We start from the raw sequence: 19,215 nt of genomic DNA on the forward strand, positions 1-19,215 counted from the left end.
CACACACACACACACACACACACACACACACACACACACACACACACACACACACACACACACGGCTTCAATGATCGGAGCCTCTGAGAACCCCGCACTTTTTGTCTCTGTCTCCCTCCCCCAGTCAAAATTTGTAGCAGCAGACCCTAATTGCGTGTCTATTCCAGACCATGGTAGGCGGGGGGGGCCGGGACCTAGCTCCTTGCCGGGGGAACTTCAACAAATCACTTCCCAGTTTCCTCTTCTGCAAAATGAAATTGTTGGAATTTCTGTGTTTAAATGCCTTTCCATCTTTAAAACTGGCTCCTAAAAGCAGTGGGACCTATTAAGGGACTTCACTGTGGCTACACACCATGATTTTTGGAAAACTGAGATAGGTGGAGACTGGCTGCCCCCAGATTTTAAGCCTCTTAGCATTTCTTGCACGAGGCCAGAGATCTGGCTTTCTAGGCATCACTGAAGATGTAACAGAACCTTCTTTTGTTTGCAGACTAGGCCAGTGGAAGCAAATAACCTAATTAGGACCTCACAAGCAGCTTGCCCAGTTAAAGCTAATTTAATTAAGGTCTTATTAGTTGTTATAACTACTTTTTAATGAAGCTTTATTACATTCAACTACGCAGATCCCAAGCAATTGTATTAAATGTTGGCAAATGACCCATTAGTCTTTGATTTCACTTCTTTTTTGCATGGCTCCCACCTATCCCGATATTCAGATGCCTGTGGTTGATTTGTTTTTTCTTCAAAGCCAGGTGCAACCTTGAAGGCATATTTCCCTTTTTTACCTAATTTCCCATTTCTCTGGGATTCCCTGTACACTGGAGGTGTATTGGAGTGATATGAAGGATGGAGAAAGCCTCCCCATTGGCCTCCCATATTTCCTAATATTTCCACCATTAATCACTCCCAAATGGCACAATTTTGAGGACTAAGGGCCCCTCCTTGAAATGCCAGTGGTGTTGTGGAAACACAGGAAACCATTATTATGGATTAATATCTTACCACAGATTAGCTCATAATATTAGCTAATTGGCCAATAAATGAGACTCAAGAAAATCAATCCTGGGAGTGAGTAGTTTTGATAGTTGTTAGTGTGTAGAGCAGGATGGGGAAAAAACCAAGAGTTAATTACTTTCTACTATGCACCAGGCACTGGGCTAGATACTTCCACATTTATTATCCCCCATTTAATCCTCTTAAAACCTTGATATGAATGCATTATTATAACTGATCTAATAGACAAGAAACAGGGGCACAGAGAGGTTGAGTCAGTGTCAAAGCTGCACAGCTAGTGAGGGGGAGACTGGGGATTCGAAGTCCCAGGACACCTGGCAAAGGCTTGGAGAGGGTGGCCGTGCAGGGAGCCTTGGCCTCTAGGGGGCAGTATCAGGACACTGGGGGTTAAATTAAGCACTTGGGGGTGTGGGGGTTATTATCTGTGGTCAGGTAAACCCCAGCACAAGTGACTGAGTGGCACTAAAAAAAACCTGGCAGTGCTCACTGTTTGACCCTGACGGGGCTGATGTGTTTGCATTCTATCTCTCTTCGTCATCAATGGGCAGTGTGCTGGCATCATTAAGAGCATGGGATTGGCCTCAGGCTGACGCAGACACAGAGGCCAGTTCCAGCTCTTTTCTGTAGATATGAACCTGGGCAAGCTGTTTAAGCTCTCTCGGCCGAGATTTTCTCATCTGGACAAAGGGATACTGGTGTCTTCCTCATATTCCTGTCATGAAAGTTACAGGCTGTGTGTCAGGCATCTAGCCCAAGCAAAGTGCCAGGGAGTAGCGGCTTCTCCACTTCTAAACTGATGAGCTGTGTGGCTACAGTGGGAGGGCCATGGGCAACAGGAAACAGACCCCCTGGGGGAAGGAGGGGTCCAGTCTGATTAGGTTCGTGGTTCTTAAACTTGAGTGCACACCAGAATCACCTGTGGGGCCCAGGAGACCCCCCCTTCCCCATCCCATCACCTGGGCTGCAACCCCAGTCTCTGATTCAGTGGGTCTGGGGTGGGGGCCAAGAATTGTCATCTCTAACAAGTTCCCTGGCAATGCTGGTGCTGTTGGACTGGGAACAATACTGGAAACTCACTGGATAAGGTCACTCGTAGTGGGTGCTCTCTGACCAACACAGATGGTCGTTCCAATCCCTGGGATGGCCATGGGCATAATATTCTGAGTCCTCCAGAGTCTGGGATGAAGCAGAGAAGTAGAGCCCTTCCCCCTGTTTTTACCCTGCTTCTGTGATGTTTTGAGCCACTGGGAGCCAGTCCTTGCAAACAGGGGCCAAAAATGTTCACTTAATTATGATGCCTTATTTATTTTTTGCCATGCCAGTCTCTGAGCCTGCTTAGGTCGAAGGGATATTTGTGGTTTAAATGAACCAATTTTGTGGCGGAATGTGTTGATACAATTTGTTCTTCACAGAGAGCAAGGAGGGGTTAGGCTCTAAGTAACAACTTCTAATTCATCTCAGCCTCAAAATTTACACTTTTTTTCAAAAGCTTATCACTGGCTTAACAGGACAGATATTCTCAGACATGCAGAAGCAACAGTACTTGCCTTCCATTGTTCTTTTTACCAAGAAGATTCATCTCCCTGGATATCAGTGAGATAATGTATGCGAAAGTGTCCAGCATAATGTCTTATAAATAAAAAAATATGATTTGCTATGTTCATTAAACAAACGTTTTTTGCGCCCTTAGAGAATAGTGACAGCATGCTTTTACGTGAACGTTTCTCTACTTTGGCACTATTGACACCCTGGGCCAGATAGTTTTCTGTCCTATGCAGTGTGGGATGTTTAGCTATATCCCCGGCCTCTCCCACTAGATGCCAGTAACGCACTCTAGTTGTGACAATGAAAAATGTCTCCTGACATTGCCAAATGACCCATGGGGGGCGGGGGGGGGGGGGGAACGGGGGGGGGGAATCATCCTTGGTAAAGAACCATTGCTTTACATGAGTAATCTTTTTTTTTTTTTAAGGATTTTATTTATTTATTTGAGACAGAGAGAATGAGAGAGACAGAGAGCACATGAGAGGGGGGAGGGTCAGAGGGAGAAGCAGGCTCCCTGCTCGGCAGGGACTCGATGTGGGACTCGATCCCGGGACTCCCGGATCATGACCTGAGCCGAAGGCAGTCGCTTAACCAACTGAGCCACCCAGGCGCCCTTTACATGAGTAATCTTATTTCATCCTCACAAAGACCCAGGGGAGGACCTGTTATTTGTCCCATTTTAGAGTGGAAAGGAGGAACAGAGAGGTCAAGCAATTTGCCAAAGGTCACCCAGTAAAGGAGCAGGAACAGAATTTGAACTCGGACTGACATAATCCAGAGCCTCAGTCTTGAACACTCTTCTTGCTTCTAAGAGTACACATTTAAGAAAGCGTAGGGAGGAGGGTCTATTTAATCACACACATGTATCTTGGTAGTTGCTTCTGAGGAGAGAGGTGAACCAGGAGACAAGTGGGGGCTTTTAGATGTATTTGTAACATTTTATTTGTTAAAAGAAGAAAAAAGATACATAGCCAATTCAGCAACGTGTTAACATTTGTTAAATCTGGGTGGAGGAGTCATGGGTGTCTCTCTTATTTTTTGTACTTTTTGGAATGACTGAGATATCTCATAATTAAATATCAATAATTTTAAAAAGAACGAAACATGAGTAGAAATGTAAATATCTTCTGATATTTTCTGAGCATGTGACCATCACACTTGGCACTCTAGTTACTCAGTTTTTTATTCTTTTCCTCTTTCTTAACAGAGGGATTCCCCCAGCCTTTTTTTTTTTTTTTTGAAGATTTTATTTATTTCACAGAGAGAAACACAGTGAGAGAGGGAACACAAGCAGGGGGAGCGGGAGAGGGAGAAGCAGGCTTCCCACTGAGCAGGGAGCCTGATGTGGGGCTCGATCCCAGGACCCTGGGATCATGACCTGAGCCGAAGGCAGATGCCTAACGACTGAGCCACCCAGGCGCCCTCCCCCAGCTTTCTAATGTGCAGGAATCAATCGTATTTTTGTTTCCCCAAAAGGCATAGCTCCTTTACAGAATTTGTCATAATCGTGACAACGTTGACGGGACCTTATAAAATATCTCCTTCAAAGTGGATAGTGTGTTAGACCCGTCACATACCTTAGTAGTTGATGTTTATGCAATATTTACTAGTGTTTGGCACCCGGCTGAGTCCTTTTCATCCTTCCTTTTTTATTCCTCCCTTACAATCCATGAGCAGATGATTTTAGTCACATTTTACAGATGAATTAATTGAGCCTTAGAGAGACGAGCTGCAGAGCCAGGACTTCAGACCCGGATTTGTCTGATTTCAATGTCCCCGTTCTTTCTAGTACTGGAAGCTGCCACTCAAACAGGAGTCACAAAGGACCATGAGGCTGTCCTGGAGAAGGAAAGGTACCAGCCCTCTCCACTGGATGAGGGGGTGAGATGGCAGCGGCAGAAGACTGGTGGCAGGGAAGTGTTTCCTGGTCGTGTTCCGAGAATCCCTGGCTCGTCCCAAGCACCTGGCTTAGCTTCTCCATGATCTCTGGCCCTGTGGCAGTGGGTCAAAGTTCATCCCGTCCCTGCCTTGTCCTAGATGCTGGCTCTAACACCTCTAGATTTAGTACAGTCTGAAAATAACCCTGCCTCTCCTTCCAGATCAGCAGTTCAAGGTCAGTATTAAATTTCACCCCTGGCTGACCAGAGCCCATTGACTGCCTCTCGAAGAGCCTCCTTTCCCAGCCGAGTCTGCTCAACAGGCCATCTCCTTGCTTCTTGAGCAGTGCTCAATTCAATTTTCAGTTCATGAGGCTGGCATCTTCCAGAGCCTATTTGAATTTTGCAACGAAAATGTGGTGCATTTGCCACGCTCGGGTCTAAATATAGACTGACCACTACATTCCCTGGATCTGCACAGGCTCCCATGGTGGGGGGTGGGGCAAGTTCGGATGCCCAGAGGAATCCTTCCTTTCTAACTCATCCTCCAAATGCCTCAAGCTCGTGTTTTCCTGGAGGTTGCGGGGCAGCGTTTGCTTTTATATGGTTATAGATTTAAATCAGGAGCCCTGGAGCCTCGAACCACTGATGTGGACAGTGGTGGGCCTGGCAGCCTTGCGAAAGATCAAATCCATTTATACACCATTGGTGACTGCTTTTTGTTCTCACATCCTGGGTAAAAAAACACACATTGCAAGGCCGCTGCCTGCTCTGGCCCCCCCGATGGATGGGGTGTTGCCTTCCAAGAGGGCAGCTTGCTAGCCCTGAACTTGGGAAGCGGACACCAAATTAGTTGGAAGGATTTGAAGCTTTTAAGCCATCTTATCACCTCTGAGGGGAAGCTGACTTGTCGTGCGGATGCCTGAAACTTCTGCATTGGCAGTGAGAAGCTTCCACTGAAGAAAAGTAGTTTCTTCAGCTATGCTGAAACACACTTAGTGGGAGTGCAAATTGCTACACCCTTCCCAGAGGATAATTTGATGATATATGTTTGATGCCTTTTACCTGAATCTACCTTTTTGATCTAACCATTCAAAGTGGACTTTATCCTAAGGAAATCCTAAAGAGCAGGTGCAAAAAGATCCTAAAGGAAAAATGGATATAGAAGAATATTTGTCACAGCTGAAAACTCAAAATAAAAGTACATCAAGAGAGGATGGATTATTCTAAACATACAAAAAGATGCTTAGCCTCATTTTCCCCAAATTTCCTCTATCAAGTTGGCAGAGATCAGAAAGCTTGATAACACACTGTTGGCAAATGTGTGGGCACTCTCAAATATCAGTTATGGAAATGCAAATTGGTACAATCTCTATGGAGGATGATTTGGCAATATTTATAAAAATGTAAAAATTTACTCAGAATAGTCCACTTCCAGGATTTTGTCTTATAGATGATGTAGTGTGTGTACAAGAATATTTACTATAGTGTTGTTTGTGATAACAAAAATTATGAAACAACCTAAATGTCCTTCCATAGAGGCCAACTAGGAAAAAAAAAAAAAGAAGCACAATGGAATATTATGCAGCTATTAAAAAGGATGAGGTTGCTATACTTATATTGAAGTACTTGTACAGGAAGATCTCCAAGGTACGTTATTTAGTGAAAAAAAAAGCCCAAAGTGCCAAATAGTGTTTTTAGTATGTGATTTCCATTAAAAAGAACATATAAATATATTTCATAGAATATCTCTGAATGGCTATACAGGAAATTGACAACAGCTGCCTCCAGGGAGGGGACGCAGATGGCTGGGGGCCAGCGAAGTGAGAGGGACATATATACTTCTCACTCTACACTTTGTGAATGTGATACCTTGTGTGTGTCTCACCTCCTTACATAAATTGGTTGTCATAACTGGATTGGTTAAATACATTATGGTACTTTTCATTATGGAATGCAATGCAGCATTAAAAAATGTGAAAAATAAAAAAATGAAAAGATTCAGATTTATTGAAATGGCAAGAAGTCAACACTTGATGCTTAGTGATAAAAGCACTAGGTGATCCAGTTTGTATGTACATACACATACACACTCATATAGAAAATTCTGGAAAGTTCCACAGGAAAAATATTAAAACATGATTATATAGAGGAGGATTATGGATGACCTTTGCTTTCTCTTTTATATCTATCTTGCTGTTGTGTCTAAATTATTTTTCGCTACCAAGAGTGACAAAATTCTTTTCGTTTTGAAAAAAATACACAAAACCAAAAATCAACAAACAACTTGACAACATATTTTTGAACTGGGGCAGTGGGCAGAGCTATATCCAACAGAGAAAGGGGACAAAGTAATTTTTAAGTGTCCTAGAGTTGGTGATCACATAATAGTATATATATATACACACACACATATATATACACACACATACACATGTTTATCAAAAAATATTAAATGTATGTAAAGTAAAATTAGATTAAAAATGACAAAGTGCAATTTTTTCTTTTTGGCCATTGATTTTTTTTCTCTTAAAAATCATAAAAAAAATGAATAGTCCCATCACAACTCTACTGAAACTCAATTTATATTCTATCACATTTTCTCAATCACAAACAGAATATGTGCTTGTTGTAACACATGAAATAATTCAGAGGTATATATAAAAGTTAATAATCCACTCTTTTTCCCTTCATTCTGCCCCTGCAGGTGATTGAATTAATGGCTTTGAAAAATGGGATTACATGTTACTCTACGAGTTACTTTTTTAACTTAAATATCATGAACTACCCTCCTAAAGAATAGATTAGTAGACATAGATCTAACCTATTTGTTTTTTTTAAGCTTTATTTATTTATTTTAGAGAGAGAGAGCACATGTGTGAGTGGGGGGAGGGGCACAGGGAGACAGAAAAGGAGAGAAGCAGACTCCCCGCTGAGCCCGAGGGGCTTAATCTCACCACCCTGAGATCATGACCTCAGCTGAAATGAAGAGGAAGCGCTTAACTGACTGAGCCATCCAGGCGCCCCTAACCTATTTGTTTTAATGACACTTTACATTTTACTATATTTTAAATTTCTTATTTATGTAAAATTGAACATAATCAGGCTAAACCATTTAAAATACCAAACATTCCTCGCCCGAGTGATTCCATTTCGAGGAATTTATCTTGAATATGTGGGCACAGACATATATGCGAAAATATTCATTGCAACAGTGTTTGTAGTAGTAAAAGGCCAAACATAACCTAAGTGTCCATCAGTGGAGAAACTGGTAAGTACTATAGGATACTCCATAAAATGGATTATGATATAGCCATGGAAAGGAAAACAGTAACTCTATACATTGACATAGAACTATGTCCAAGACACCCTGTTGAGTGCAAAACATAATCTTCACTATCTGATAGTTTTTACAAAATGATACCATTTGTAAAGGTAAACAGGGGATGCCTGGGTGGCTTAGTCGGTTAAGTGTCTGCCTTCAGGTCAGGTCATGATCCTGGAGTCCTGGGATCCAGTCCTGCATCTGGCTCCCTGTTCAGCAGGGAGTCTGCTTCTCCCTCTGAACACCGCCCCCCATGTTCTCTCTCTCTCTCCCAAATAAATAAATAAAATCTTAAAAAAAAGAAGAAGTTAGCTGATAAAAAGTTGCTACAAATAGTTATGCAAAATAATTACAAAGCACGATGGCATAGTCCAAGTTCCCTGTGGTCCTAAGACTGCATTGTTTGAAAGAAAGATGTATACAGAACTTCACATCTTGAAGTACATCTTTATGTCATGTGGCAAGGTTCTTATTCTGGGGCTGTGGGGCGGGGTCTGTGAACTTGGATGGGAAAAATCACTTTTTTTATTTTTAAACTAACCTTTGGCTGAAAAGTTAGCATTTCCTTCAGTAGGAATGTGGGCAGCAAACCATAGTAGAATTAGCAGGATTTGTCCCCAGTAGAAATCAGATTTATGATATCACATTACATTTGTTGCAGATATCTTGAAATATTTGCACTTGTCACTACTTCAAAATTATAGTGGTTATTTATTTGACTTGCTGCTAGATCTTGTTTATTTAATATGTTAATAAAGAAGAACATTTTTTATTCTATCATAAATTTGTTTTTTTTCAACATTGGAATAATCATTTCAACATAATTGTTTTCTTTGCAATCCTGTCTCTTATTTTATGTGTCTATAGTGAGAAGGGGCTTCATCAGGTTGCCAGAGGGGCCCATGGAGCAAGAAAGCCCAAGAACCCTTGTGTTAAGGTAACTTCTGAAGCGTTGGGGACAAGAAGTCACAAATGGATGCTGTCAGGGTGTACTTACAAGCAGGGAGAGGGGCCCTACCACTTTCTCTTGATGCCAGGGGGCGATTTATGGCCTGAATATATAAATTGGAGATGTAATTTTGTTGTTGTTGTTCCAGTTGGTGGAACTTCCTTCCCCCCCGCCAGCTGCCTCCCTGGATCTCTGCCCGGCTGTGCTGGTGGTGTGAGCCCGGGGGCCCATGCCTGTGAATGACAGTAAGCCCGGCTTGCCCTTGGTCCCCTTTTAACCTCCTTCTGGGGCATAGCCAGGGTGCTGAGCTCAGCCTCTGAGCAATGCACGTCAGCCTGGCAAGAAACTCTATCTTAAAGAAGAATTTCAAAAATCATGCGAAGCCAAACCCCAAATGCATCCCAGCTTCAGGGGAGCAAGATGCTGTGAGCAGATACCCCTAGAAAAAGTGAAATGGGGCTCTGTGAGGAATGGTCCCCTTGTGTGTGCTAGAATATTCTGTTTCTGAACATTTGGCCTGAACTGTTCCTTGATGCAAGCTTATAGCACAATTTGTGTACTCACAACAGAGGGGTGCTTGGGGGTTCAAAGGGGGCTCAGATGTGCTGCTGGTGGGTGTGGGCAGATGTACTCTTGACAGAGTCCTAGGAACACAGGCCTGCCAGTGAGCACTCTACCCTGGGTTGACTCACGCTGTCATGCCAGGAGTGGGGGTGATGGATGGAGTGAAGATGCCCCTCCCCCTACAGATATTCCAGCCTGAGGAGTCCTTCAGAGCTCACTCTCCCCTCTGCTCCCCAAATCTTATTATTTCAGCCTTCCTCTTCTCTTGTCTCTGCATTCCAGAGATATGTGTCCTTCAGGTTACACCACTTCTCTTGGGTGAGATGGATCCATTCCTTCATTTACTAAGTATTTAAGGTCAGCCAGCCATGGTTTCAGATACCACCTCCATCACTTGTGGAACCAGGGTACGTTAGCTGAATGAAGATCTAATAATTTCAAGTCAACATTTACAGTGACTCCTTTTGCCCACAAAGAATAGACATGTGAAGTTGCATCTTTCCTCCTGAAATTGTTGCTCACTTCATTTTCATTCTTCTTCTTTCTCCCGATGGTTGAGGCTGTGGGTGCCAGATTCTCTCTTCTCCCCTCCCTCAGGCTCCTCAGTGAGCACACTCTTCTGCAAACACTCTTACTCAGGGGTTTCACATACAGAGGTACTCATATCACTCAAATTTTGAGTGATAAATTTGTTTTGAGAGTAAGGAGGGTTACGATAATCATCATCATCATCATCACCATGTTTTGGTAGCAGACATAATGGGGGTTGGGACATCTGGTCACTTCATTGTAAAGCAATGCTGTATTGCCCGACAAGCAGACCCAGTAAGTCTTTAGAGCAGTAGCAAACCTGTGACATGTCCACTTTTTTGGGAAGTAATTTGATATTAAAGGAATCAAAGTAGTCTTCATGGAATAAACCAGAATGTTGTGGGCCTAACGTTTATCTTAGGGCCCCATATGTGTGTGTGTGTGCGTGTGTGTGCATGTGTGTATTTTAATTTAGAATTACATTGGAGATGGGAGAAGCATTCACTTCTCATTACCTTGGGCCCCTCTAAAGGTCTTAATCTGACCCTGCTATGACGTCCCCAGAATTGTCTCCTCCTCCGCTTCTTCCACGGGGACCAGGTCTGGCCACATCCCTCCAAGAGGTGAGAGGACCTTGACAAGGGCCGGTAAGGTGAGGGGAAATGGGGTCGGTTGGACAAGGTCTCCACCGTGAGTGGGTGGAATGGTAACCTTTTAATAAAGAATGAAATCGCTGTCCAATTTTCAAGCTCCTGCCTGTGTCCACTCTGGTCTTCACATACCCCATCTTACTTCATTGGCCCCATGACCAGGCCCAAATTGGCACTTGGTTTTAAGAAGCAGTCATGACAATCTCCTTTCAATGTGCCTGTGATCGTTTCTGGGAATGAGATAAGTCATATAACGCCTCTAAGCCCATTTCCTTATTTATAAAATGGGCAAGACCTTAATACCTGTCTGATGGGAAAATGGTAGATAAAGCCTGGAATGCACTGTATGAATTATAGCTGCAATTGGTATTTTTACTGAGAGTCTACTGGGTACATGTCTTTAGGCGTGGAGGATGAGATGAGTCAAACCTGGACCCTGTCCTCCAGAGGTCCACAACCCGAGAGCACTGCCAACGATGTGCACATCATCCTAATCCCCATGGACAGATGTAGCGGGCATGATAAACACGGGATAGAGGGAGGGTTCACTGCTAGGAAAGGCATGGGAACCAAGAAAACTTCCGTGAGAGAGGTGTCCACAGACCCGGGGTTTCACAGGTAGGCGGGATTGGGATATTCAGGGGGTACAGAAAGAGCATTTCTAGTAGAGAGAAACAATCTGAGCAAATGCACAGGGGAAGGAAGATGCAAGGTGTATTTGGGAAACGACAGCTAATTCTATCCAAGTTATAGTATGCTCCTAATTCTCCCGCTAAACTCATAGTGCTGCCGATTTACTCATTCAGTTAGCTTTTGTGAACACCTGTGTTAGGCAGCGAGGAAAGATGTGGTCACTGCTTATAAGACATTCACAGTTTGTAGAGGAGAGACGTAAGTCGATCCGTCACCAGGTTTCTAGGGAGAGCCATCCCTGCCATGCTTGGGTGTGGATGAAGGGCACCTGCTTAGCCTCAGCATTCCTCTCTCTCTCTCTCTTTTTTAAAGATTTATTTATTTATTTTAGGGGGGCACAGAGATAGAGGGAAAGAGAGAGAGAGAGAGAAAGAGAAGCAGACTCCTTACTGAGCACAAAGCATCTCAGGACCCCGAGATCATGACCTGAGCTGAAATCAAGAGTTGGTTGCCTAACCAACTGAGCCACCCAGGTGCCCCACGGTTCCTCTCTTTATGGGAACTCTAAGGCCCTGGGAGGGAACACATGAATTTTCCTCATAGTTGTATGATTTTGTAGTTTTCAAAAGTAAGATCTATTAAGTGCAATTGATTAGGGCCACTGTCTGTTTCCATACCGACTTCCCTCTATCTTATTTCCCCTCACATGGGTGTTAGGAAAGGGGCCATCAGCATTTTTGAGAGCTATTAAGAGTTGAGATATATTTCATTTTGGTTCTATTCAGTAAATATATGTAGTTTGCAGACTTTTCTTTCTGTATAGCTTTGTCATCTCTAGCCAGTTACTGCAAGGTGGAAAACAGCTTCTGGAGATACTCTCTTGTTCATGATGCTGACTCACCTGGACTTGTGAGTCGTGATACGATAAGTCCTATGGTGCTGGGACCACAAGTATGTGGGTGGCAGAGGTGAATCATGGTCTGAAATATATCCAGCCAGAAACTAAACTAAACTGCGAAAAAGTCTTCCAAGTTTTATGTTTTCCTAAATTTGATAAAAGTTTTTTTTTTTTTTTTTATTTACTTATTTGAGAGAGAGAGAGAATAGCAGGAGGAGCATAGGGAGAGGGATAAGCAGACTCTGTTGAGCATGGAGCCTGACGGAGGCCTCAATCTCATGACCCAAGACCGTGACCTGAGCCGAAATCAAGAGTCAGATGCTTAAACACAGCCACCCAGGCACCCCCAAATTTTATAAAAGTCTTAAAAAACTATGTGAAATTACCAATCATAAGTTGGGAGGCTGCAAAATGTCTGAAGTACCATAATAAAAGAGAAATTTTGAGTTATCTTGCTAGGGGAAAGACCCAATTATTTTTATATTTCTTTATGTTCTTGCCAGGACATGATGCCTCTCGGTTGCCGAATGATGGGCTGCCACTTGCCCTTCCTTTCCTCCTTCTCTGAATAGACTCTGGTTTCCCCCAACTCCTTTTTGGGGTTCCATAAGTTGTAGCTCAGAGCTCCACACTTAGAGTACTCCCAGTGATAACGCTTTAGCATTATCTGATTGCCCAGATGTGAATGCAGGTTCTATCCCTCATCAGCTGGGTGGCCTGAGGCAAATCACTCAACCTCTCTGAGCTTCAGTTTCCTTACCTGTAAAAGGGGGACAATAACAGTGTGCATTCTGTAAGCCTTTGGAGAGGAGTCAATGAGAGAACGCACAGAAGCACCCCCCAGCCCTGGGTAGCCCAGGGAGCCTGGCACACGGCAAGACCTTATAAATGGGATCTCTTAGTATTATTATTATCAGATGTGATCCGGGAGCACAGTGACTGCGGAAACATCCTGCAGATGCCGGAGAAAGCAATTTCCCAGTGTGGCCCAGCGGCTATCAGTTATTTTTATGAGCCACACACACACACACACACACACACACACACACTCACAGGTAAAGGCATTTCCTGCATTATAGATCGGAACGGGCCCATCTGGGAGGGCGCTGCAGCTCCACCCACACCCGTTGGCATTTCTGTGGCCTGTTTTGCCCCAGCAGGACTCAGTGCCTCCACAAATGGTCCCCCATCCTGTTGTACCCTTCACACACCATCCCTCCCCCTCCTGCCCTTCTGCCCCAGTCCCTTGAATGTCACTGCAAAGCTGAGGCTAACTCATTATCCATCCCCTCCCTCCCTGGTGCCCTACTTCCCTCCTTTACTGCTCGCTTTCTCCCCCAAATATTTATTGTGTCTCACCACCAGGGTATCTTCCATGATGCCAGGACTTTAGGAGATCACAGTAAAATTTCAAAAACATTTTTGGTGGAAATAGACATAGGGCTACAACTTGTTATTCTGCCAAATAGGACATTAAACACACAATACACACAGGACTATGACTATCATCACTACTTATTACCATCATTCCGTCAAAGAAATGCTATTTCAGTGTCCCAAAATAGAAAGGACAGTCATTTATATTGAATACATTTGGGAAAACACAGACTTTTTCTCTTTTTTTTTTTCCTTATTTTGTCACGAGCCAGTAAAAATGTTAGGCCCATGGGCACCAGACCCGAGACAAATGTTCAGAAAGTGCTGCAGTGACAACAAGAATGAGATAACAAGTGCTTACTGAGTGCCAAATGTGGAGTCTGATAGACTCTACCATTCACTAGCTGTTTGACCTTGGGCCAGTTACCAAACCTCTCTGATCTCTTGTTCCCTCACCTATAAACACAGGGATGATGATGCTTGCTCTGCAGAGGGGTTTGTGAGGATTATGGGCAATACATGGAGTTCAGTAGTGAGCAGTGTACCCATTACACTGAAGAGCTGTGTCTGCAGTACCCATTCTCTTCCTCTGCTCCGGGGAAGCTCTAGTTGAAAGAATTCACTTTCCTTCCTGCCAGCCTTCTGCCTTCCTCCCCGTGGACTAGCCCAAGGTGGGCAGGATTGGAGGTGCTTCTGGCTGCACTGGGGGAAGCATAAGCAAGTTTTCTTGGCTCTCCATGGGGTGCTCATTCCAGGGGTTCCCAGGCATGGCGAGGACTGGTGCTAGGCTGGCTGCATAGGTATCACCTGGGAACTTATTAAAAATTGGGATTCTTCACCCCTTCATGAGAAATTCTGATACAGTCAGTCTGTGGTGGAGCCCAAGGATCTGTGCTTTTGGGAAGAGCCCTCTGCCAGATGTTTCTGATGAATAGCTGGTCAGTTGTTGGTCACAGTGCCCAGCTTTTGGGTCAGGACATTCTGTCTACTCAGAAGGGTGTCTGGCAGATCACTCCTAGCATGCTGTCCCATGAACCCTGATGGCTGGGGTCTGAGGAAGGTCCTGGGAGGAATCCTCTTGGCTGTGTTTTGCTGGCCTCTCAACGAATCATACCTGTACCACCCAGAAACTTCAGAGTCATTCCAGACACATTTCTTGTTCTCACTACCCCTCCTAAATCATATAACTGACCCATCCCCAAGTCCTTGAATCTGTCCATTTCTCTCCACCTTCACTGCCCCCCAGTCTGAGTCTAAATTACCATCAGCTCTCCCTGGGCCTGTGGCCTCCTAACCGTCATGCCTCGGACTCATGCTCCACACAGAGGCCTGATTCATCGTTTCAAGACATAACTCAGATGTTATCTCTTGTCTGCTTCAAATGCTTCGGGTAGTGGCCTGTGTAGTTTAAGATAAAATCTCAAGTCTTTGATGGGGCCTAAAATCCCTGCATGGCTTGGCCTCTGCCCACACCTGCAGCCCTGACCTGCACCTGCACCCTCCTCCCCCAGCCTTGCTACTTCCCCACCAGATCCTGCCTCAGGTCTCTCAGGCAGGCCCTTCCTTCTGCCCGGACCCTCTCCTTCTACCTGCAGCCTTCACTGAGTTAGCTCCTCCACACCATGTCACTCAGGGGCCCCTGTGATATGCTGGCTCTTGTTACTTACTTTTAATAGCATCTCACCCCTTTACTTTTAGGTCGCTTGTTACAATTTGTGGTCGTGTTTATTTGTGTGCATGTGATTTTCAAATGATCTGTGTTTCCCACTAGAACTAAATCCTATGAGGACATGGAACATAGCTGTTTTGCTCACCACTGTATCTCTAGCACAATATCCGGACGCAGTAGGCATCCAATACATATTTATTCAATGAATGAATGAATGAATGAATGAGTCAAGATGTAGAGCTAGATTCTCAGATGGAGGGCAAGGTCCCACTTTTTCCTCTGGCTGGGGTGATGAAAGGCCGGGCATCGGGAGACCCACATCCTACACAGTGCCGGAGGTGTGGAGCAAATCTAGCCCTGAGCTAGAATGTGGATGACCTTCCCCGACATTTTCTGGGGGTGTCTTTTTGCAGGGGTGAGTGGGGAGCAGAAGAAAGACAGGGCTTTGTAACAGAAGTACAATACCCAGCTTTTGACAAGGTGGCTTTGGAGTTTCGGGGCACATTTGCTATGAGAGCAGATTGGAACCAGGGAGCAAGAAGGCCAGACATCTCCTAGCTGCAGTCAGTGGAACAGCTATGTGCCTGTCCTGACAGACTGGGATTCAACCCTTGGCTCTATCATTTACTTGCTGTGTGACCTGGGGCAAGAAGACTAACCTCTCTGAGCTCCTGCGTATCCATCTTTAGAGAGGTAGCAATTATTCTCCCCTGTCAGGGCAGCTGTGAGGATTAATGAGATAATGTCTGCAAAGAGCCTAGAAGAATGTCTGGCACATAGTACCTGCTTCATAAAAATATGATCTCACGAGGCTGTAAACATCCTGCAGGCAGAAGCCATGTAGCACATAGTAGGTGTGTTAGAAGTCTTTATTAATGATTTCATAAATGGTTGAATGTATTTTCCTTCAGAAGGACTTTCCTTTTCCAGGAAGGATTCCCTGTGTATAAAAATTTCTCCCTCACTCAAACCAATTGCTTTCTTTGTGAGCACCTCAAATCCCCGTGTTTCAAAACAGAGCTGAAGGGTTAGTGTGTGTATTTGTGGGGGTGGCCCTGTCCTGAGTCATCTCTGAGACCCTCACCCTCCCCTGTGCAGGAATTCATCAGCCTCGATTTGAATGAGAGGACTAGAGACACAAATCAATGGAGAGAGGGATTCCTATTTGGTCCCAGTACTATGAGAACACAACTGTTTCTTTGAAATTGACCTTCATTTATTTGGAGGGGAAAGCAGTTAGTTCAATAATGGCTTCCTGGTGCCTTTCAGCATTTTAAAAGACGGAAGAAAGATCTGGAGCGAGGCAAGGTTCCAGTGTTTTCTAAACAACGCACTAAACCCAGCTACCAGTTGGCTGCCCAGTACTTCCTGCTGTCTGTGCACCTCCCCCTCCCCCACTTCAATCTATCCCCGCAATGCAATGCACATCCTTAGTAGCCCAGCCACTCCTTGAGACCCTGACCAGGTCTTCCCCAGGTGGGTAGGAGCCAGCCTTCACTCTAATGCCTGGCAGCTGAAGATTCCTTGGACATCTTGCATATGGCCCATTGAGTAGAAATGCTGCTGTATTATATTCCAATTATTTCCTGTCCCTCCATGGCCCAATTCCAGGGGCTGAATAAAGAGGTCCTTGTTTGGTGGAGTCCATCCCTGCTCCCAAGTGAGAGCTGGTCCCTGGTCCGACTTGGTCTGAGGCCACAGGGGAAGGGTGGGGAGGAGGTGGGGAGGGTGTTACAGGTGGGGAGAGCTCCATAGGAGATGAGGGGCCCAGCCCCACAGGCAGCCCAACCCTGTTCCCAAAAATAAAAATAAGGGAGGAAGGAAAACAAATGGGGCCTCTGCCCAGGACCCTGCAGAGGGCATGGCTATTTTCCTTCCTTTCCAGGGGGGATCCCAACCCTTCTCTCCCACAGAGAAGACAAACACAGCTACAGAAATCTCATGCCATCCAGGCACCTGGAAGTCTGTCGCTAATTGGAAGTTCCTTCTACCTGCACTTCCCTGTTTGCCAATGACTGTCTCCCCCTAGATTTGCTTTCTCTCCTTGTGAGCAAAAAGCATTTCATGGAAAATTTTGAATTTGGAATCTTGTTCAGACTCCAAAAGAGTTACTGTTCTACGTCATGCTCCCATTGTTTGGGTGTTACTTGAACTCAGGGGAAGTAGAAAAACCCACATCTCCATTTTGCTGGGATGGTCTTCCTAAATGATTAAGAACATGCTAATTAAGCACATTATCTGTTTGAAGCTCTTGAGTACCTTTCAAAGTCCATCCCAAAGCCAAGGCCTGGAATCCACATTTCTTACCTGCCAAGGCTTGGGCAACCAAGGGAGAGGATGCAGGCAGAGTAGCTTAGGGACAACACCTGGGGACATCTCCGGGAGATGGTGGCAGGAGTATTCAGACAGGTTTCATGGCAAGGAGAGGAGAAACAAGCTCTGAGAGCAGGCCATGGAAGCCAAGGACCTGAGATATTCGGGGGTTATGGTCTCAGACAGTCACGAACAGAAAGGGAGGAAAAGCAGAGATAGGGTGAGTGAGAAGAAGCTAAGGGTGAGTTTGAAGAGCAGGACCCACAGAGAAGACACATCATCCTGCACCACCGCGTGCCTGGGGAAGGGCTAAGCTTTGCAGCATTTAAAACCTTGGTGTCCAGGAGGCTGGAGCCCGAAGGGAGCTGAGAGATCCTCTGGCCGGTGATTCTCAAAGCCTCGTCTGTGGACCACCTCTTCAGAATCACCTGGTGGGCTAGTTAAACATGAGGATTCCTGGAACCCATCTGATTTACTGAATCAGATTATCTGTGGATTATGTCTAAGAAGCTGAATGTTTATCAAGTTCCACAGATGATTCTGATCTTTAATAGAGTTTGAGAGCCCTTGATTTAGTCCAACCTTCTTGTTCCCTGGAAGTGAGATCCGAAGTCCAGAGAGGTAAAGCAACAAGCCTAGGGTAACAGAGTGGACTGATGGCAAAGCTCACATGAGAACTCTATTGCCCTTGATCCCCAGGGCAGTGCTCTTTCCATTTCGGCATGCAGGCAGCCTCTTCACCTATTTGGACCTGTTTCCATTGCCCCCTAAAGTGAAAGCTTGCACCTTTGATCCATTCCCTGCATCTTGCTGGGGCCTTCTCCTTCCTGAGGATGCTCTGGTCATAGCCTCTGCAGGCTGGGTGGCAGAGGCAGAAGGAAGAAAGGAGGAAAACTCAGTTCTAAGCCTTTAACAGGTGTGGGATTGGCCAGTGAGAAGAGAAGGAGAAACACAGTTATAACTGAGGGGCAATTGGGATTTGGTTTGTAGTACAAAGCTAACTTTCATTGAGCTTTTGCTGTGCACCAGACACTGCATTAAGTCCTTTCCATGCATTAGTGCAAACCCCATGAAGAAAATAGTAATTAGCCCTATTTTGCAGATGGAGAAAGTGAGGCTCACAGACCAGTGGTCCATAGCTAATGCATGACCAAATCACTCCCACATACAACCATGATCTTTATATAGCCCAAAGCAGTGTGAACTGTTACCCACTTTAACCCAACAAGCCTGCAAAAGGACCCTAAGACCTTGGGAAAAAAGGAAAGCTTCTCTGCAGTGAGATGTGACCACTCTGGGGGCTGGAGGTACAGCTTCAAATGCTTCCCACGTAACAGACTAAAAATATTTCTAAAAGGCATTAACTTGCAAGCCTGCCTCAGAAATGACAACATGGAGAGTAGGTTAAACACCTTTTTTCCTTTATCTTTTTTAAATGGAAACTCCTGATGTCAATTTGCTTTCTTTCCATTTACCCTTTTCTGGTGAAAGCAGTGTGTCTGCAGAATTTTAGTTATTTGAGGGATTTGCTTATGTTCGATTCTAACGGAGCCCTGGGTGTGATTGCAGGCATACATGGTCCATGGCATGTGGCAGCTGTTACCTCTTCTGATATCATGGCACATGACTTTGCAATGATCACCTCCCTCCATTCATTTTTCTGGAGTGTCCCCCAGGGATGGGAGAGGAAACCACAGCAGATCAGTGCCTCAGAGAAGGGACAAGTGTTTCCCAAGCCATGTGGACAGCATATCACGGTACCCTCCTCTAGGTTTACCTCCTAACCAGACCTTGTCTTCTTAGGAAAAACCAGGAAGCTTTTTGAACAACTTAGTAAGACCACTAAACAAAAGAAGATGGATATATTTGT

At 44.8% G+C, this 19,215-nt stretch overlaps 1 protein-coding gene across 1 annotated transcript in view; it reads right to left on the minus strand.

Moving 5' to 3' along the window:
* ADRA1B (adrenoceptor alpha 1B) overlaps positions 1 to 19,215 on the minus strand; it is a 48,023-nt gene that overhangs the window by 26,883 nt on the left and 1,925 nt on the right. The gene's annotated exons all lie outside the window — the stretch shown is intronic.

The sequence above is a fragment of the Neomonachus schauinslandi genome, chromosome 7, assembly GCF_002201575.2.
Source record: "Neomonachus schauinslandi chromosome 7, ASM220157v2, whole genome shotgun sequence".
Classification (NCBI taxonomy): domain Eukaryota; kingdom Metazoa; phylum Chordata; class Mammalia; order Carnivora; family Phocidae; genus Neomonachus; species Neomonachus schauinslandi.